We start from the raw sequence: 21960 nt of genomic DNA, 5'->3' as shown, positions 1-21960 counted from the left end.
CAGATAGCGACTGTCACCATTGCATATGAGCAATGATGACGGACCATAGCCTCGGTCACCAAAAACTGAACATCACCAAAGGTGGCATCGCCAAAACTATAGGTGTTATGGTGACATTCAAGGTCCATCACGAATATTGATTATAATGAGGATAGTGACTGTCACCATTTCATATGAAAAACAATGATTTATTATGATGGATCTTTAATGGCCGTCACTATTGGTGCATATATATGGTGACGTTCATTGACTGTCACCAAAAGCCGCATTGCTAGAAGTATAGGTGTTGTGATGACATTCAATGTCCATCACGAATAATGACTATAATGACAGACAATCACCATCACTATTTCATATCAACAACAACGATTTATGGTTACGGACCTTTGAGGTCGTCACTATTGATGCATATATATGGTGGCGTTCATTGACCATCACCATTTCATATTTTTGGTGAGGGTCGAAAAATGTCACGAAATCTCATTAGTGATGGTCAAAAGAGCCTTTGTCACCAAAAATTGATCGTCGCCATTCCATATGGATGTTAGGGCACGATGGAATCGAACCACCAACCTCCTGCTTGTAAAGCAGGTGCTCTTCCATTGAGCTAGCACCCTTTAAAGAATTATATTTTTTGAAATTAGACCTTGAAACTTCATAAATTGTAAATTCTACAACTTTCAATAATTAAAGTCTCAGCAATATTTTACTAAACAAGCAAAGCAACATTGAAGATGTAGGTCCCTACTTAATGGTTATTGAAGTTATGAAAATTGGGTGGAGGGAAAAATAGTTATGTATAAGAGAATAAATATGTTCAGTTGAATACTCAATTAGAATTAAAACTCTGAAGACATTTATAACCTATAAATTACCTATAACTATCAAATGCACTAAATATTGCAAAGGAAATGTCATAAGTGGATATCATATGGAAGAAGAGGAGGCAAGGAGTTGGAACCCTTGTACATCTTGGCATGCCTTAGCACTTGGTAGATCTTAGCTTGTTTGACATGTCTTCATACTATCTAGCACATCTTAGCATGCCCTAGCATTCCCTAACACACCTTGGCAGTCATGACTTCACAATTAGCATTGCATTTTTCCATTACTTGGGAACCTTACATTCACTAGAACACCTTGACACTCCCTAGTTGTCATGCCCTCTGTTATCCTCCATAATGTCCTAGGCTGATGAAGAGATCGACAGAGGTAACCACAGACCAAGCTTTTAGTTTGGTAGCTAGCCCTACCAAACCAAAGAGGGCTCTCTCTATGAAATCACAGCCAAGAGATGACTGGAATGTAAAGGATTTTAGGCTATATATCTAGGGTCAGGTGGGTTTTTGGAAAATTTAGGGACTTGGAACTCTATCCACCGGTGTCTTGTCTGGCAGGGACTTTGTCAAGGAGGCAAGGACTTGGAACTCTGTCTAGGATAAAGCACCTAACATGCATGACAAAAGCTCCCTAGAATAGAGTACCTCCTACCTAGAAGAGTGTCCCCTGCTCAAAATATAGAACCCTTCTCTACTATGCACTTTTCTTAAAGATAAATATGTGCATAAAATAGTACTAAGAAAAACACCTAAATTAAGAAAAGTGAGCATCTAAGTCAAACTATAAAAGTATAATAAATATGGCTCTATATAAGTTTTGGAAACATTAGACAAGCATTCTTTCATACAACAATAATAAGATGCCTAAAATCGATGTGATTCTTTCATCGTTGCTATACCCTCACAGCAAAACTGGAATCTATAGCATGTACCCCAAGGCTATATGCATTTGTTGAAGGTGTAGATTGAAAGGATCTGCTGAGATGAAGTACTATTGAAGGAGAAACACCTTCAAAACAATAGATAAAGTCTATTGTGAATTCAACCCATTTGCACACAAACCAAGGTTGCTACTAGGTACACTTCTCTGCTGAATGGAAACTACAATGTATTGTAGTGCTGCTGAAGGAAAAACACCTTTAGTGCAACACGGATAAAAATCTAACAGATATTGTCACTGTGGCCTTGGTTTTCGATGATCTCATCAATATAGGTAACAACTTCGATAATTGAAAAACCAAAAGGTGAGATGCATAGATCATTTGAAATGATAGATTTGGGCATACTTTATTATTGTTTAGGAGTGTTAGTATAGAAAATGCAAGGTAACTTGTTGCGTCTTTATGTCACAGGCCAAGGATGCGAAGAAATACATAAAATATTAAATAGCATGGTATAAGTCGATTGTAGGTTATTTTGAAACGGGAATGGAATTCTCCTTGTGCGGGTTCTAATCTAGTGGGTATAACTTTAAATAAGAAACTGATAGTTATGGGGTTGAAATTGTCTCACAATTCATGAAAAGTCCCAAATTTGTTCACTAGAAAGAAGTAGAACGAGTCGTTAAGTTTATGGAAGGGAACACCCTATTCACAGGAAGATAACTTGAAATTATTCGGGCATATTATTTCTCGTCTTCTTGTACGTGTGTGCTTTGAAAAGATAACCACATCCAAAGACTCAATAACAACTCTAATAAAGTTTATAGATGTGAAGCACTTCTGAGAAAACCCATCACTTAATGACAATTGAGCGAGGAATATGTCAAAGGATTCAATCTTGCACTAAGTCATAAAAAGGAAGTTGGGGTATCTAGCATCTTGCCAACAAACCAACTCCAACCATAATGTGAAAGTCAGGTTAACTGAAAAACCTCTTTCCCACTTTGTAGTATTGTTCCCTCTTGAATTCCAACGGGTATCTCGCTACTTAGATCCACAAAACTCGTGCCAAGTAAACTCTGCATGATACAATTGTGATGTGCAAGCTTGACATACACTCTATTTTCCCTCTAAAAGAGGGTAAGTCAAAATATTATGACAATCTTAACTGTAATTTGATCATACAATATTGGGGTATTGCATGGAATAAACAATATACTATCAATGCACTAATGAAGAACTCAAAATAAATGAATTTCTTATTGCTCAGTAGGGCCTCTTGGGATTCTCGGATAAAGCACCTAAGCTACATGGTAAAAGATTCCTAGAATAGAGTACCTCCTACCTAGAAGTGTGTCCCCTGCTCAAAATATAGAACCCTTCTCTACTGTGCACTTTTCTCAAAGATAAATCTATGCATAAAACAGAACTAAGAAAAACACCTAAATTAAGAAAAATGAGCATCTAAGTCAAACTATAAAAGCATACAAAATATGGTTGTATACAATATTGAGGTATTGCATGGAATAAACAATATACTATCGATGCACTAATGTGTAGAAATTCCCACTGTAGATCACCTGATAATGCAATAGACTAAAGCAAAATACTTGATCTACTTCTACAACCAATTTAGCGGAAGCTTAATCGAACATGAGCAACATCAATAAGAACACATATAATTGATATGGAGAAATCAATCACACATGACACAGAAGAATTTACCCGGGGAAAGCCTCGGTCTAAAACCCCAACTCTGTATTATCATACAAGTGGAAATATAACCAGTATTACAAAAAGAATCACCTCAAAAGCTATTATAACTGGACTTGACTCTGTTAACTGAGCCAGCTAATTACTACTCAAATTAGAACTCATCCTTATATCTTTAACTGATGGATAAATTCCTCAATTAATAGATAAAATGTTGCATGTGCTCACATAGACTTCAAGTTTGTTTTTCCTTAACTAATTAACTCAAGATGAATTAATTAATTAATTTACAAACTATTGTTAATATCAAATTTGAATTTTACTTCCTATTTTTAGTCCAGGGACTGACTAAAATTGGAATCCATCCTGAACTGCTAAAAATAGAATGCTATTTTTAGCACTATCATTTTTCATTCCCTGTTGTCCAATCCAACACTAGTACCCAAACTACTATTTATAGCAGTGCTATTTTTAGCACTTCTATTTTTAGCATTTCTTGTTGCCATTTTCAACACTCCCTCTCAACAAGAAAGGCTTGCTCTCGAACCCAATCATGTACCTTCGGAATGTTCTACATGCAACACTTTTACCAAGTGTGGTTGCTCCAGCAACTCTCACAACAAAAAAACTCCCAACTGACCTCTCTGTTGGGTTAGAAACATACTCTGATGTTGAAGCTCTACCTGCTTCTAACAAGTGCTCTCTCTCTGACCTCTGCGCTACTGCAACATCTCCATGCATCTCGCACCATTGTACACCTCTCTGTGCCATCCTACACTGGTGCAACACACTTGTGCCTCTCACATTATTGCAGTCTGCTAGCTCTACGCTGTCTTGGGATTCCTGAACTGTAGCTCTCTTTGCCGCTCCATCCGCATCTGTCTCTACCCAATCAACCAGTCTTACTACTCCTCGTCGGGCTCATGTAGCAAAGTTGAATCAGAGAGGTTGGGTAACTCAAGGATCCTGCTCCTATTCCAGCCTTCTTGGGATGATGACTCCACATCGCCCCACCTCCTACCTGGAGGTATGGATGCATGTGATCCCTCTTCCCACCTGGCTCAAAATTTCCCCCTACTGGAGGTCTCTACATGAGTGGATTCCTCCACTCCATCTCCTCTCTGCTTCTCCAGTTGTGGCTGCTCCACAACCTCCTGAAGTTGCTTCACCAATTGTGGCTCCTCCACAATTGTCTGAGACTTCTTATGGCGTTGCATGTTGGGGGGTAATTTACTCTCCCTCTCAACCACCAAGTATCTAACCTTTGCCTTGCTCCTCAAGGCTTTGCATGCATCTTGTACCGCAATTGCATACAGGTTGTTGGCTAGCACACCAATCTGTTTCATATTTCCCGCCGTCGCGAAATTTTCTAGAAAAAGAGCTAATTTTAAATCAGTGATATCTCCCTCAAAACTCCGATTTAGCCGATTTTTTTTTTGAATTTGGGTCTTTTTCCGCAAGGAATCCAAATCTGCTATTTGTTTCTGAAAATCTTGTACATAAATTTTCATATCTTCTCTACAAACTCTCGGCCCAAAACTCAAAACTTTGAAATCTTCTCTCAGTATATTGTTCTCTCCTTTTATCACCTTTGCTCCAATACCATGTAGAATTTTTCTACAAATCAGCTAGCTCTGATACCATGTAGAACTTTTTCTACAAAACATCGCTCTGATACCATGTAGAAATTCCCACCTGTAGATCACCTGATAATGCAATAGACTAAAGCAAAATACTTGATCTACTTCTACAACCAATTTAGCGGAAGCTTAATCAAACATGAGAAAGCCTAAGGCTAAAACCCCAACGCTGTATTATCATACAAGTGGAAATATAGCCATTATTACAAAAAGAATTAGCTCAAAATCTATCCTTCTCTCTCTGCTACTCATAGACAGTCAAAGGCCTCTATCTAACCTCTGGTCTGCCCTCCAAGCCTCCTATTTCTTTGCGCAATTTTGATTTGGGTCCAATGCAGCCACTTGTGTGAATTGGCCTCTTCACACACTCACTAACCTCTGATCCAACTACACAGTCCTAAAGGAGATAAATCCTCATCATGGATGAGCTTCCTTTACAGGAAAAATATTCATCCAACTGATAGTACATTGTCCCTTCTCTGATCTCAACTGGGTCTCTGTCTGAACTGACATGCATGAGTTATTCATGAGAGAATATTCAGTTATTTGAAGTACATCAGTTATATGCTAGCATGCATTAACTAATTGAACTTACTTAATTTAAACAAATTGTTTAAATCAAATATAACTGGACTTGACTCTGTTAACTGAGCCAACTAATTACTACTCAAATTAGAACTCATCCTTATCTCTTTAACTGATGGATAAATTCCTCAATTAATAGATAAACTGTTGCATGTCCTCACATAGACTTCAAGTTTGTTTTTCCTTAACTAATTAACTTAAGATGAATTAATTAATTAATTTACAAACTGTTGTTAATATCAAATTCGAATTTTACTTCCTATTTTTAGTCTAGGGACTGACTAAAATTGGAATCCATCCTGAACTACTAAAAATAGAATGCTATTTTTAGCACTTCCATTTTTCATTCCCTGTTGCCCAATCCAACATTGATACCCAAACTGCTATTTATAGCAATGCTATTTTTAGCACTTCTATTTTTAGCATTTCTTGTTGCCATTTTCAACATAATGAAGAACTCAAAATAAACAAATTTCTTATTGCTACAATAGCGCCTCTTGGGATTCTCGGATAAAGCACCTAACCTACATGGCAAAAGCTTCCTAGAATAGAGTACCTCCTACCTAGAAGTGTGTCCCCTGCTCAAAATATAGAACCCTTCTCTACTGTGCACTTTTCTTAAAGATAAATCTGTGCATAAAACAGAATTAAGCAAACCACCTAAATTAAGAAAAGTGAGCATCTAATTCAAACTATAAAATCATACTAAATATGCCTAAAATCGATGCACTTCTTTCATTGTTGCTACAACCTCATAGGAAAACTATAATCTACAACATGTATCCCAAGGCTACATGCATCTACTAAAGGTGCAGACCGAAAGTATCTACTAAGATGAAGTATTGTTGAAGGAGAAACACCTTCAAAACAACAGATAGAGTCTAATGTGCATTCAACCCATCTACACACAGGTGAAGGTTGCTACTAGGTACACTTCTCCCCTAAATGGAAACTACAATGTATTGTTGCTCTACTTAAGGAGAAACACCTTCAAAGAAACATAGATAAAACTATAACATATATTGTCATTGTGGTATCGGTTGTAGAAGTTCTCATCAATATAGGTAATAACTTCGATAATTGAAAAATCAAAAGGTGAGCTACATAGATCATTTGAAATGATAGATTCAGGCATACTTTATTATTTTTTAGGAGTGTTAGTATAGAAAATGCAAGGTAGCCTATTGCATCTTTATGGCACAGACCAAGGATGCAAATAAATATAGAAAAGATTAAATAGCATGGTACAAGTCAATTGCAGGTTCTTTCGAAACAAGAATGGAGTTCTCCTTGTGTAGATTCTAATCTATTGGGTATAGATTTAAATAAGAAATTTATAGTTATGGGGTTGGAATTGTCTCACGATTCATGGAAAGTCCCAAAGTTGTTCACTAGAAAGAAGTAGAACGAGTCGACAGGTTTATGAATGGGAACACCCTATTCATAGGTAGATAACTTCAAATTAGCCAGGCATATTACTTCTCCTCTTCTTATACGTGTGTGCTTTGAAAAGCTAACCACCTCTGAAGACTCAAGAACAACTCTAGTAAATTTTATAGGTGTGCAACGCTTATGAGAAAACCCATTACTTAATGACAATTAAGCGAGGAATGTGTTGAAGGATTCAATCTTGCACTGAGTCATAAAAAGGTAGTTGGGGTATCCAGCATCTTTCCAACAAACCAACTCCAACCATAATGTGAAATCTAGGTTAATTGTGAAACCTCTTTCCCACTTTGTAGTATTGTTGCCTCTTGAATTCCAACAGGTATCTTGCTGCTTAGATCCACAAAACTTGTTCCAGGTAAACTTTGCATGATACAATTGTGATGTGCAAGCTTGACAGGCACTCTAGTTTCCCTCTAAAAGAGGGTAAGTCAAAATATTATGACAGCCTTAACTGTAATTTGATCATACATTGTACTTGAGGTATTGTATGGAATAAAAAATATATTATCAATGCACTAATGAAGAACTCAAAATAAATGAATTTCTTGTTGCTACAATAGCGCCACTCTTGGGATTCTCCAAGAAGCCACTAATTTATACACATTTGGAATCTTTACTTGGTCTGCAGAAAGATTAAGCAATGGTATTGATCACTCTTTGCCCTCCCATGGTAGGTCTATACAGAGTCAACAATAAATTGATTTAAAAGTGAGGTAGATGCCTGAAAAATAGGAGTCCAACTCTTCAACTCTAGTTTAGTGGCAAGGAAATATTCAACTGTAAATGCTTGATATTCTATAGTGTAAATTTCTAGATAAATAGTTAGCATAAATCTGTCCATTGTCCACATATCCCAAAAAACCATGTATGTTTGGACTCTGGTTGTGTGTAAGAGAGGGGAGATCACATAAATAATCCATTATCAAAAGAAAAAGTTAAAGCACAACATTCTATGGAGAATTTTTTTTTAATTTTATTACATACCTTAGAAAGTTTGAAAGGACATAATTGAAGCTTCCCTCTCCTTCCACACTTCATTAAATATGCCCCTTTTCCAATGCAGATGTGGCCTGCAGAATCACAATCAGCAAATATAATATGAAAAGTAAGTTTAATGAATTAAAGTAGCTTTGTTATACCTCAAGCAAATGGACTATGAGAAATTGGATTCATTCTCTACAAAAGATGATATAGCAAGATCTAATTACATTTTAAACTGAAACAAAGGTAAATTGGATTCATGCTTTGCAATAGACAATATAATGAGATCTAATGACATTTTCAACTCAAACAAAGGTAAGTTGAGTAAGCTCAAGCTCCAAAATGATGGCATCCAACTTCTAAGTGGCAATTATTGTATATATCTAGCTAGAGGCTATAACATAAAGATATTTGTTATATGTGAAGATAAAAAATGAAAGGAATGTGAAATTTTGACCATCAACTATAAGTTCCTTTCAAGGACTAGATCAAACCATAACATTGTTATCAAGATAATCAACTCACCCATTCTAGTATGCTTCTAGTAGTTTCATGATAAAACTCAAACTCAATAAACTTCAAACAACATAAATTAAACAACAATATGTCTGAGGTTGGTTACCTAAGGATTATATCATACTAAATTACCTTTTGCATCTAACATTTAAAATTACTGTGAAAGAAATGAAGACAAATAAGTGATTATGATGGATGCATGTGATGAAATAAAATAAAATAAATACATTTCTTCTTGCTACTAATGAGCATTCTAGGGGATTCTTAGATGAAGTTGATCCTAATTTGCTTTCTGAAATCAAAGAGACACTTTCTAGCTACTCTGATTTGATGGACAACAACCCTAATGCTTATGAAAATGAATATGGAAAGCAATAAGCATCAATGAACTTGGTCTTGAAAAAGGTGTCTCAAAGTCTAATATGGATAGTATTTTAAATTTCTACAGCTAGCAGAGGGTTTTCCCAGTTGGATTCCTTAGAAAATTTTGTTTTTTTTTGCTATAGTGTCACTGTGTTTTATTTCTATTCTATTCCACTACAAATTGGTAGAGATATTTTTTGTCTTCATGCAACAATTAGTTTCGGATTTATTCATTCAAGCAGTAGCAGAATTTCAAGGAAATTCTACACAAAGGACAATTAATCTATATTTTCACTTATATCTTTTGCAAGTAAAATTCACAACTAAATTTTCATCCAAAGTGTTTAGGTTACTACCAAGTGGTATCACAACATATCTCAACATTGCAAGGCATAAATCATACTATTCAATAAGGTTGAGACTTGAGATACAAAAATCTTCCCAAGTTATGCAAGCAAGAAAATTGCTGATTTTTAGTTCTAAATCTATCCAACCAAAACAAAATTATGCCATTTTCAACACCCTCTAGTCAAAGTTATTCCTAGCCTCATTCAACTCAATTAAGAATATGTCAATCTCGTTGAGATTTCTTCTTCATTTCATGCTTCTAAGTTATATATTTATGCAACCTAATATATCATTTATGTTAAGTGATTATTCATTAAAAATTATTTAGTTTGTCCAGTGCATCTACCTAATTTTCTGATCAATTTCTAGGAAGACTCTATCAGACATTTGCAGCAGAAAATAGAAGACTGTTTTAGTACCTAGTGTTATAAAACTCTTATCTGGAAAAGGTATTTTGGGTTGTTCCCCTAAAAATATTTACAAAATTTTCAATCCCAAAGACATTTCAGGGAGAATTTTAGTCAAGAAGAAATTTAGTATTATTTTTGGAAACTTTGAATGCAACTAAAAGAAATTCTTCTCGTTTTCTCAAAAGATTCCAGCACCAAATATGAGTGAATTCACAGAACTTAAGATTTGGAAATAATTAAATTTCACTTCGCTTTTCTAGGACCATATATGAGTGAATTCTTTTTCAGTAGGAAAAAATCGACATATTATATTGAGATATGGATCATGATACATATATGACCGTAGTCTTGTAAAATACATAGCACCAATGATGCACATGGAGAGTATCAGCCGCCTGTGAAGGCCAAGTGACAATAATATAGAAGAGAGAATCAGCAATGAGTGAATTCACAAAACCTGAAATTTGGATTCTGGAAACACTTAAATTTCACCTCATTTATTAGGATTGGAAGTTCCCTGAGACACAAACATGTAGCATTAAGGATCTACTTTTCTTGTTTAAGGACAATGTTCAATTTATAAATAGTGATACAAGAATCCTTGTATACATCCCTAACACAGTTCTTTGGTCACAACTAATGAAACTGAACTCCATCAATACATAACAAACAAGCTAGAATGTAAGAGAGCATGTACTTTTCAACATATACTCTGATAAAAATAAACATCTATATAGTCATATAAAGTTGTCACCACACCAAAGAAGGAATTAAAAACCAAAATAAAAATAGTAACAGGCTTGGATTGTTATGGTTACTCTAACAAAATGTTAAATAGGATCAATATGTTAATATGAAAAATAGTGTGATTGATTATGATTTATTAAGCCCAAGGGGTTAGCCCAACCCAATGTCATTAATGTTACTGGGTATTTAGCTAGTTTTGTGCTGGTAGGTGCCTTATTTGAAATCCCTTGGGTGAGGTGCACTAGTCAATGCCAATGGGTTTACCAGGGATGCCATCCATGAATGTGGGGAAACATCCATTGGGATTCCCCAGAGAGTTTTTCTTGGAAAGAATAAAAATAGGATTTCCTAAAGAGAAATTTTGAGATGCATACAGTGTACACCCAGTAAAATCAACTCTATAGAGACAAACCATAAAAGAAGGAAAAATACATATGCTTTTACCTATGTTCCCTCATTTTCCCTCCCACCCTGTGAAAAGTGAAAATATGCTACTCTTAAACTTAAAAGAAAGGATGAAAAAAATAGTGAATTTTGAACCAGTCCTCCTTGTGTGGAAGAAGACTAAAAGTGGGGTGGAAATGCAGCAAGGTTAGAAATGAAACATACCTGGGTGCCATTAATGGATTGAAGAGGTAAAACCTTAACTCACAACTCTCTTCAATCTCGTTTTCTAGAAATGCAGCAAGGTTAGAAATGAAACATACATGGGTGCCATTAATGGATTGAAGAGGTAAAACCTTAACTCACAACTCTCTTCAATCTCGTTTTCTCTCCGGAGGTGTGTGTACTCCTCCCTATGTCGAAGAATACTAACAGTGGGGTGTAAATGCAGCGAGGTTAGAAATGAAACATACCTGGGCACCATTAATGGATTGAAGATCCAATGGTAGGGGATCTGAGGTGTGTGTACTCCTCCCTCTGTGGAAGAAGACTAAAAGTGGGGTGGAAATGCAATGAGGTTAGAAATGAAACATAACTTGGTGCCATTAATGGATTGAAGATCCAATAGTGGGGTTAGATATCAGTTTGTTACTGGTAAAACATTAATTCACAACACTCTTCAATCTCGTTTTCCCTCCCACCCTGTGAAAAGTGAAAATATGCTACTCTTAAACTTAAAAGAAAGGATGAAAAAAATAGTGAATTTTGAACCAGTCCTCCTTGTGTGGAAGAAGACTAAAAGTGGGGTGGAAATGCAGCGAGGTTAGAAATGAAACATACCTGGGCACCATTAATGGATTGAAGATCCAATGGTGGGGTTCGATATTAGTCTGCTACTCGTAAAACCTTAATTCACAACTCTCTTCAATCTCATTTTCTCTCCCACCCTATGAAAAGTGAAAATATGCTACTCGTAAACTTAAAAGCAAGGATGAAAAAAATAGTGAATTTTGAACCAGAGATCTAAGGTGTGTGTACTCCTCCCTGTGTGGAAGAAGACTAAACGTGGGGTGTAAATGCAGATCTAAGGTGTGTGTACTCCTCCCTGTGTGGAAGAAGACTAAACGTGGGGTGTAAATGCAGCCTGGGCACAATTAATGGATTGAAGATCTAATGGTGGGGTTCGATATCAATCTACTACTGATCAAACCTTAATTCACAACTCTCTTCAATCTCGTTTTCCCTCCCACCTTGTGAAAAGTGAAAATATGCTACTAGCTTTCCCTCCCTCCGACTTATGAAAAGTGAAAATTTAATTCACAACTCTCTTCAATTTCGTTTTCCCTCCCGCCCTGTGAAAAGTGAAAATATCTACTATTTTTCCCTCCGCCCTATGAAAAGTGAAAATATACTACTTGTTTTAGAAAGTAAATGAAGATTGGAATTAGGAGGGCTTTGTTACATCAAAATTAAGGCTGAATTTTTTCAAAAATGTTAAAATTTCCCTCCCTAAAAAACAATAAATACAATATTTATAGAGTATAGAGTAAATGTGTAAGTGTAATGTAAATATGTAAACAATTCTAAATATGGGCTTAGTTAAAGAATAATAATAATAATAATAATAAAAGTCAAAAGTATGGGGATGAGTGCAAAAATCTAAATGTTGGCTCAATTAATAATAAAAATAATAAAATTCAATTTGTTATATTTTGATTTTGTTATTAACTTGTGAATAGGTTTTGTTACAATACCATGAGCCAATACCATGGCTTATCAATACCTCAAGCCCAAAAACCATAACTTATTTCACAACCAAAATATTTTATAACAATATGACAAGATTCTTAACCATGTATATTCACCCCCCACTTTACAGTGGATATTATTAACTTGTAAAAAATTGGTTTTGTTATAATACCATGGGCCAATACTATGGCTTATCAATACCACATGCTCTAAAAACACAACTTATTTCACAATCAAAATATTTTATAACAATATGAAAATATTCTTAAATATGGATATTCATTCTCACTTTACCATGGATATTATTAACTAATATCACATGCCCAAAAAACATCATTTATTTCAAAATCAAAATATTTTATAAGAATATGACAGGATTCTTAATCACAGATATTCACCCCCGATTTGTCAATGATATTATGAACTTGTGAATAGGATTTGTTACAATAGCATGGCCTAATACCATGGCTTATCAATACCACATGCCAAAAAATCATTTCTTATTTCACAATCTAAATATTTTATAACAATATGACAAGATTCTTAACCATCGATATTCACCCAAACTTTACCATGGATATTATTAACTTGTAAATAGGCTTTGTTACAATACCATGGGCCAATACCATGCCTTATCAATACCACATGCCCAAAAACCATAACTTATTTCACAATAAAAATATTTTAATTTTATTTTATTTTATAACATTTTTTATTTGAAGCTAATAGGAAAATGGTTGTAATTAGTTTTGAGATAAATATAAACCCTCTATCCTCACGACTACTAAAATTATTCCCATATAAATTAAATTAAGGCTTTAATAAAATTAAAAATGAGAATACTTGTGTATTTAAAGATGTGAAATTTATATAATACAAATATTAGTAAGAACCAACATAGATCTATCTTAACTAAGGATCCAAGTAGTGATAGCAAGCAAAGTGAAGGGAAAAGAGGGGGAGGGAGATAGTGACAAAGATGGAGGGTGGAGAAAGAGAGAGAGAGAGAGAGAAAGAGAGAGTGAGAGAGTGATGGGGGGAGACAGAGAGAAGGAGGTAGGAAGAGAGAGAGGGGAGAGAGAGAAGAAGAGAGTGGGGCAGAGAGATATGGAGTTGGATGGGGAGAGAGAGGGAGGAAAGGCATAACGAGATAGAGGTGGAGAGAGAGGGAGGAAAGAACTAAGGCATATGGAGATAGAGGTGGAGAGAGAGAGGGAGTGACAAGGGATAGATGGATAGAGAGAGAGGGAGAGAAGAGAGGAGGGGAGAGAGAGAATAGGTGGGGATAAAGATAGGGAGAGAAGGGAAAGAGAGAGAGAGGGAGGCACAAAGATGGAGGGGGGAGAGAGAGAGAGAGTGATGGGGGGGATAGAGGGAGGTGAGAGAGAAAGGGAGAGAGAGGACTAAGAGAGAGGAGAGAGAGATGAAGTTAGAGGGGGAGAGAGAGGGAAGGAAGAAGAAAGACATAGAGGGAGAAAGGTAGAGAGAGAGAGGGAGTGACAAGGGAGTGATGGAGAGAGGAGAGATAGAGGGAAGAGAGATAGGTGGAGGAAAAGGGAGGGAGAGAGAGATAGATATGGAGGGAGAGTGTGTATGTTTGGGGGGTGAGATAGAGAGAGGGAATAAGAAAGAGACACATATATACAAATATATATATTATATAGTATTATATAACCAACCTAGATCCATCTTAACCTGGATCTATCAAGCACCAAAAAGGAGGTTTGCACATTGAGAGATTGGATCCCTCTTGGTGCTTGATAGATCCGAGTTAAGATGGATCTAGGATGGCTTAATAAGTTTGTAGTTGTATTTGATAAACTAACACTTTTTTTTATGTTTGTGTTTGAAAACAATTTTTCCATATTTGGTGTATTTATCATAATAATAATAATCTAATTTTAATTTTAATTTAATGTTAAGCTTACTTTTTTTATGCAATGATTTTTTTGTTAGTTTATAGAGATAGACATGTTATACTTTTGAAATTTGAAAAGGAAACACGTGCTCTTAACTTGGTTGTATTGAAAACATTTAAGTGTAAGAAAGAAACATGCCCTCTTAACTTGGTTGTATTAAAAACATAAGTGTTCTTGTATACTAGGTGGGTGCAAACAAGAGAGAGTATATGGTAAGTGGATTAAATAGTTAAAAACAAATGTTAGTTAAGGAGAAAGTTACAAAAATCTAACAAATAGGCTAGGGTTAGGATATTACTGTTTTGGGACATCTAAAGTTGAAGGTACATTTTATGGAGGTGTAGTCTAAGCCCTTGGGTGTAGGGCACATATTATGGGTATCTTGGACTTTTGGTGTGTGTTAGTGGTGTCAACTAGTGGTGGAGTGTCCAACCAATGAGTAGGCAAAGTTTTTCATTTACAAGGTTGGCATCAATCAAGTATTCTCCCTCTCTACCCAACTCTAAGATGAGGAGTGTGCATAATGGACTTATTATTGTAACAAATTGCAAATATTTGATTATCTTTAAGTTCAAGGGCTTGAAGTGGCTACCTAAACCTACAAATATTTAAAGGAACTATGTGTTTTTCAATTAAACCCTTGTGGTCAAGGAGTTACAAAAGAGGAAGGCCTTATGGCTATTTTAAGGGGTTGTATTGACCCTCGTCTTGTGGTAAATGTGTAGATATGATGTTAATGGTCTTGATCTTAGTACATTCACGTATATAATGTAAATATTTTCTTATCACCTTGCATTGTGTAAATATGATAAATATTTTGTGGTTACCTGATGTACATGTTGAAGTTCCACTTGCATGATTATGGGAAACACTTCTCAGTTATCCTTGTGTACATGGGGAAGATCATAATTACTCTATGCGGTAAAAACACCTAGTAATATTTTCACACTGAACACTATACAATAAACTCAACCCTAATATCTTAGTGAAGAACAAGTAACTAGCTAGACTCTGGAAGGGTTTTTGGATTGAATGTTAGTGAAACTCATTGCAGTTAGGTGTGCCAATGTGTGGTGAGTATTAGTGAGTGCTAGGGAAACACAAGGGAGCACTAGGTCAAAATGCATGGAAATGAATGAATAAGAGTGTGTGACAGGGAGTGTCAATGATTTCCAGGTGTGGTAAGAGGGGAGTGACATGGTATGCCAAGCAACACTAAGTCATTCTAGCGTGCCAGAGTGACATGCAGCCAATATGTGCTAGGTGCCAAGGTGTGCCAAATAGTTCTAGGAAGTGTTAGGGAGCGTTAGGGAAACACAAGGGAGAACTAGGTGAAAATAATGCATGCAAATGAAAGATTAAGAGTTTGTGACAGGAAGTGTCAGTGATTTCAGGGTGTGCTAAGGAGGGAGTGACAAGGTATTCTAGGTAGTGCTAAGGAATTCTAGAGACCAGGGAAACATGACAAGATGTGCTAACTTCTAAGGTGTGCCAATTAATGCCAATGAGAGTTATGGAGTGTCCCGGAAAACAAGGAAGCACTAGTTTCAAATGCATGAAAATGAATGAATAAGAGTGTGTGACAAGGATTGTCAGTGAATTCTAGGTGTGCTATGGAGGGAGTGACAAGGTATGTTAGGTAGTTCCAAGGAATGCTAGAGTGCCAGGACGACATGCCAAGATGTGCCAAGTCCTAGGGTGTGCCAATGTGTGTCAGGGAGTGCCATGAGAACACAAGGGAGAACTAGTTCAAATTTCATGGAAATGAATAGATAAGAGTGTGTGATTGGGAGTGTCATCAAGTTCTAATTGTGTTAAAGAGGGATTGACAAGGGTATATTCTAGGAAATTCCAAGGCATGCTAGAGTGTCAGGGCATGTTAGGGAGTGGTAGGGTCTATTAGGGAGTGGAAAATCATGCCAAGGAATGTAGGGGATGATAATGTGTGCCATGTAGTGCCAATGGATTGTTATACATGCCAGATGTTATGGCATGTGAAGATGTAAACTATGTTGCTTAGTTGTTTTATGGGCACTGTTGGATGTGAGCCTTGACTTGGTAACTTGTTAAGTGGGATGAGTTAATATTGGACATGAGAAGCCTAAGATGATTTATAGTCCATTAGGGGAACAAGGCATAGTCTAGTTGTAGTAAATGTAACTTGGTAAAGTTGTTGTAGTCGAGGCAGGACTTGGTTGGGTTCGTAAGTCTAAAAGAGAATAAGGGTAGTTATGAGGGAATGATAATTAAGGAGTGCCATGTCATGCCAAGGAATGAAAAGGCGTGTTGACATATGCCAGATAGTGTCAATGCATGTCAAGAAGTGTTTGGGAGTGTCAGGAAATCATAAGGGAGAACTAGGTCAAAGTGCATGGAAATGAATGAATAATAGATTATGCCAGGGAGTGTCAGTGAATTCTAGGTGTCCCACGGACGAAGTGTGTTAGAAGAATTTCATATTAGGACTTGTAGGAGGAAAGCCTGTGATTGTGATAAGAGGATGGAAAAATCAGTTTGAGACAAAGGAAGACTTTGGTCTAGGAACAACACTATTTTTTCAATGACTTGGTTGGGTTCCCAAGTCACAAAAAAAGTAAGGTTATCTATGAGGGCATGAAAACTAGGTAGTGCCAAGGTGTGCAGGGAATTTCAGGAAGTGCTAACACATGTTATAAAGTTCCAAGGAATGTTAGGCATGTCAAGACATTCCAAGTGCTAAGGCATGCCAATGTGTGCTAGTTTCTAGGATGTGGCGCCAACACATGCTAGGGATTGCCAAGGAAACACAAGGGAGGACTCGTTTCAATTACATGTAAATGAATGGATGTGAATGTGTGGTAGGGAGTGTTAACAAGTTATAGGTGTGCTGAGGGAGTGACAATGTATGATAAGCAGTGCCAATAGACAATAGAGTGCTAGGAAATCCTACTAAGATGTGACAAGTGTCGTGGTGTGCCAATGTGTGCCAAGGAGTGTTAGGGAGTGTTAGGGAAACACAAGGGAACACTAGGTCATAATGCATGGAAATGAAGGAATAAGAGTGTGTGTCATGGAGTGTTAGTGAGTTCCAAGTGTGTTAAGGAGGAGTTACAAGGCATGCTTGGCAATGCTAAGGAATGCTAGAGTTCTAGGGCGACATGCGGCCAAGATGTGTCAACACGTGTAAGGAAGTGTTAGCTGGGAGTGCCAGGGAAACACAGGGGATAACTATGTCAAAATGAATGGAAATGAACAAATAAGAGTTTGTGATTAGAAGTTTCAGTAAGTTCTAGGTGTGCTAAGGACAAATTGACAAGGTATGCTAGGTAGTTTTAAGGCATGCTAGAGGCTAGGGCGACATGCCAAGATGTCATAAGTGCTAGGGTGTAACAACACGTGTCAAGGAGTGATAAGGAGTGCTATGGAAGCACAAGTGAGAACTAGGTAAAAATGCATGGAAATGAATGAATAAGAGTTTGTGACCAAGAGTTTCAACGATGTCTAGGTTTGCTAAGGAGAGAGTGACAAGGTATACTATGTAGTGTCAAGGAATTATAGAGTGTTAAGGTGGTAGGCCAAGATGTGTCAGGTGCTAGGGTGAGCTAGGGAGTGTTAGGGGGTGTCAAGGAAACATAAGGAAGCACTAGTTCAAAATGCATGGAAATTAACGAATAAGAGTGTGTGAGAGGGAGTTTCAATGAGTTCTAGGTGTGTTAAGGAGGGAGTGACAAGGTTATATGCTAGGAAATGCCAAGGTATGCTAAACTACCAAGGCATGTCAGGAAGTGCCACGGTGTGCTAGGGAGTGTCAAAGCATGCCAAGGAATGTAGGGGATGTTAACGCATGCCACATAGTTCCAAGGCATTCTAAGACATGTCAGGTGCTATCACATGTCAAGATGTAAATTATGTTGCTTAATTGTTTTAGACCAAGGTTGGATGTGATGAGCCTTGTCTTGGTAACTTGTTAAGTGGGATGAGTGAGATTGTACATGAGTACCCTAAGATGAGTTACAAGTAGTTATTAGGTGAACAAGGCATATGTTGAATTTCCATGACACATGAGAATCCGGGTTTGGCCTTAGAATTTTTTATGCGAACACACTCAAGTGCCACAACACATCTACTATGTAGAACAAAATCTGCCATGAAAGAAAAAGTAATGGATTGAATGCACATAGTTTAGGGTCTACACATCTTCATATGTTAATGCTTATTATTATGATATACAATAGCCATTTATATGTCTAGTGTAAGACTCCTCTGGAGATTTCTATCCAACAACAACATCTCTGTGGTAAAAGGTGTACTGTCAGAGGTTTCTCCATCAAAAATAGCAACCAAAAGGGACCTTACTGTGCACACAGATGAAGAATTAAGAATATTTTTATCTATGAGTGTTGATGTGGAGGTATGGGACAAAATTACACAGGCAGCGAACATTTTTGTTCAACCAATCAAGATCTAAAAAGGAGAATGTGTGATTATATATACATGTGTGATAGTATTTTGAGAAATGCCAACCTAACCCACAAATTTGTTGACATTTTGCTGGAGCTGACCTATAATTGTTCCTAAATTTAATAAACATGTAAAATAGGACTGACTTTTCAATACAAAATATAAATTGATAGGAACATGGCCAAATTGTGAAAGTGTAAAAATTGGTATGGTTAAAAGGGACTGATCCCTTTGAAAAGTCTGAAATGTGGTAATGAAGGTTGAGCCTCGTTCTAGAACCCCTTTGGGCATCCATCTTAGGAATTGGTGTAGGATGCAACACTTCAGAATAATTTTTGTAGCAGTGATGTCAACACTTGTATAGTGACATGGGGTTGGAGTTGGCCTGTCAAAGCTCATTGGTCTACTTTGGAACTTCTCTAGGGTGATGCCTTAGATGATTTGGAGTAAGATGGCATGATTTGATATTTAGTTTGCATTGAAGAAGATTTGGAGGTTAGATACTGCAGAAAAACCCCTTGTTCTGAATAGGGAAGCACATGCCATTGAAGAAAGTAACAGCAAGTACACAGATTTGAAACTCAAATCACATCACTATTTATTACTCTTTGAAACAAGAAATAACTAAAAATTTCAAACACTACTATTCACTTTTCATTTAATCTAGAAGGTACAATGAATCTGGAAACATGTACAACAATGTCTCAACTTTCTTAACTCATAATCCTAATGCACCTTCCTTGCATGGATAGACAAGACAATTAAAGTTTACCGCTAGTGAATATGATATGAGATATGCAAATATGCTTCCTTAGCTAAGGCTGAGAATTAATAATTAGGGAAGTGCTCCTTTTAACTGTGCATGCAAAAACTAAATAAAGTAAAGAGTTTCTCTACTCCAGGTGCCAGAAACGAATCCACTACCTAAGGTAAGTGCTTTGCCCAGAACAAGATATTAAGGACTTAGAAACTTTGTTGCTTCCTTCAAGAGAGGTGTATGCCAAACAGAACTAAGCTATCATGCACTATCCTCCAAATTCATTCACCTTTAACAGAAATCTTGTGCCTAGAAAAAGACAAGAGACCAATATCCAACAGAATTTGCTGAGCAGCCAGAAACCCTTGTGCTCAAACAACAAGATAATAAGGGAATGTCAACTAGGGTGGAATATTTCACCACCAAAATTGACAAGAGATAGAAGGGGTCAAAAACTATCAGACCTAATGCTCAAGAACAAATGAATTAATCCACACTTTGTGATCCAAAATGAATTCACTCCTTTATTTATAGATTTTCCAGAGGGGTTTCATATTCTTAAGTGATTGAGTAAACCTTACTCCAAACCCCAAATTTGGGTTTTTAAGCCCAATTTCCCCAAAAATTGCCCAACAATGGGTATTTTGGGGTTTTTTCCCCTTTATGGAGGACTATAGTCTACGGGGATGGATAGGATATTACGTCCCATTCGTCCTCAATTTGTAGAGGACGTTACATGGCACCTAATAAAATAAATAGTGCTTTAGTTTAGGAGGTAATAACTAAATGCTTATTTCTTTCCACATAGGACATACATCTTGCAAAAATGATCATGGGGTACAAATACTACAATAGGCATAAATCTTACTAGCATTGTCATAGTCTGAGAATAAAAACCCTTTCAGGTGAAAAAAGGTCAGTACCACATACTACAAGCACAAATGACAAACTCAAAAACAATATACTTATTCAATGAAAGAATGATGAATCATATTAGCGCACTTTAAATTTAATAGCTCTTGAGTTGCACTGCCAATCACAATTTCTCAGGTTGGATCATAATTAAGTACTCAATGTTGTTTTGGGTCCAATTTGGGGAAAAGGAGGAGCTCTTGGTGACAATGGGATGATCAAGCTTTTCAAAAGGGAGCTCTGTTATACTTTTCAACATACAAGCCATTCATTCTAGTGGAGGAGATATAGAGAAGCCTTTAATAAGGACCTTTCCAAGATCAATTTGGAGGAAAATCCATTTTCAAAGCTTAAACATAGTTCTAGATTCAAACAAGAGTAGTCATTTTTCAAAACAATTATTAATTCCCAAGAAATTGGAGCCAAGCTGACATGTTGACCATTTATTCTTCTACTGGACAAGGAAGCATTTATGAAAATTCCTTGGCACTTTGATCTAGTATTTGATGTAAATTCCTTGATTAGAAATGTAATAAGAGACGCAGTTTATATTAAGGAAAAGGGAAAAGTGGAGGGCCAGTTAATAATTATCTCTAAAAAACTCTCAATAGAATCCTAACATATTTGAAATGGGAAAGGATAACTCCATGGTTATTTTTTTCTTTAGAAGCTTTTCTAATTTCCATGATTGAAGCATGTATTCATGCCTTGAAAGGAGCTCACAAATGCTTTTGATATTGGTTGAAGCAAAGAAAATGTGCAAAGTTACACTCACATAGAGGTATGGAAAAAAAAGTATGTGGAGCTTGTTGTCCTAGACTCCAAATAAAGAATGGACAAAAGGTGAAAAAACCAAGTCAAAAGGTATGTGTAGCTTTTGTCATGTAGAGGTAGGTGTTAACTCCACACTCTACAGCGAAGGCTTTGCAACGCAAGTGACACAAAAGTTTGCATTCAGAACTTTGGATTAAAAGGAGTGGAGCTTGATGCTACATGTCCACTATTACCCCACTTTCTATATGAGTTATAGGAGATAAAAATAATGAGATATGGGAGATACAGAGTATATACTATTGTTATTCAAATTTAATAAAAAATATTACTATGTCTTCCTCGACATAAAATAAACATCTTCCATAAAATATTTTCTCCATGAACCTGATTTAAAATGAATCTCTTCCGTTGACGCACCCAGCCGCAAATAGAAACAATGTCGATGGGCCAATTTCAATTTAGAAAATTCACAATTAGTTTCAATTGTAAGATCTCCTATTTTCAGTTCAGATTTCAGTTACAAGTAGTGAAACAGGACTCGTTGATCAATCGC

At 36.4% G+C, this 21960-nt stretch overlaps 1 non-coding gene across 1 annotated transcript; it reads right to left on the bottom strand.

Annotated features, from left to right (window-relative positions):
- Positions 1–545: 545 nt before the first annotated feature.
- TRNAV-UAC (transfer RNA valine (anticodon UAC)) lies at positions 546–617 on the bottom strand. The gene has a single exon. It is a non-coding gene; the product is annotated as a tRNA-Val (tRNA).
- Positions 618–21960: the final 21343 nt, after the last annotated feature.

This window comes from Pinus tabuliformis, chromosome 1_2, assembly GCF_031772625.1.
Source record: "Pinus tabuliformis cultivar Carrire ecotype Pingquan chromosome 1_2, CPIR1, whole genome shotgun sequence".
Taxonomy (NCBI): domain Eukaryota; kingdom Viridiplantae; phylum Streptophyta; class Pinopsida; order Pinales; family Pinaceae; genus Pinus; species Pinus tabuliformis.
This window is presented reverse-complemented; position numbering and strand designations above follow the sequence as displayed.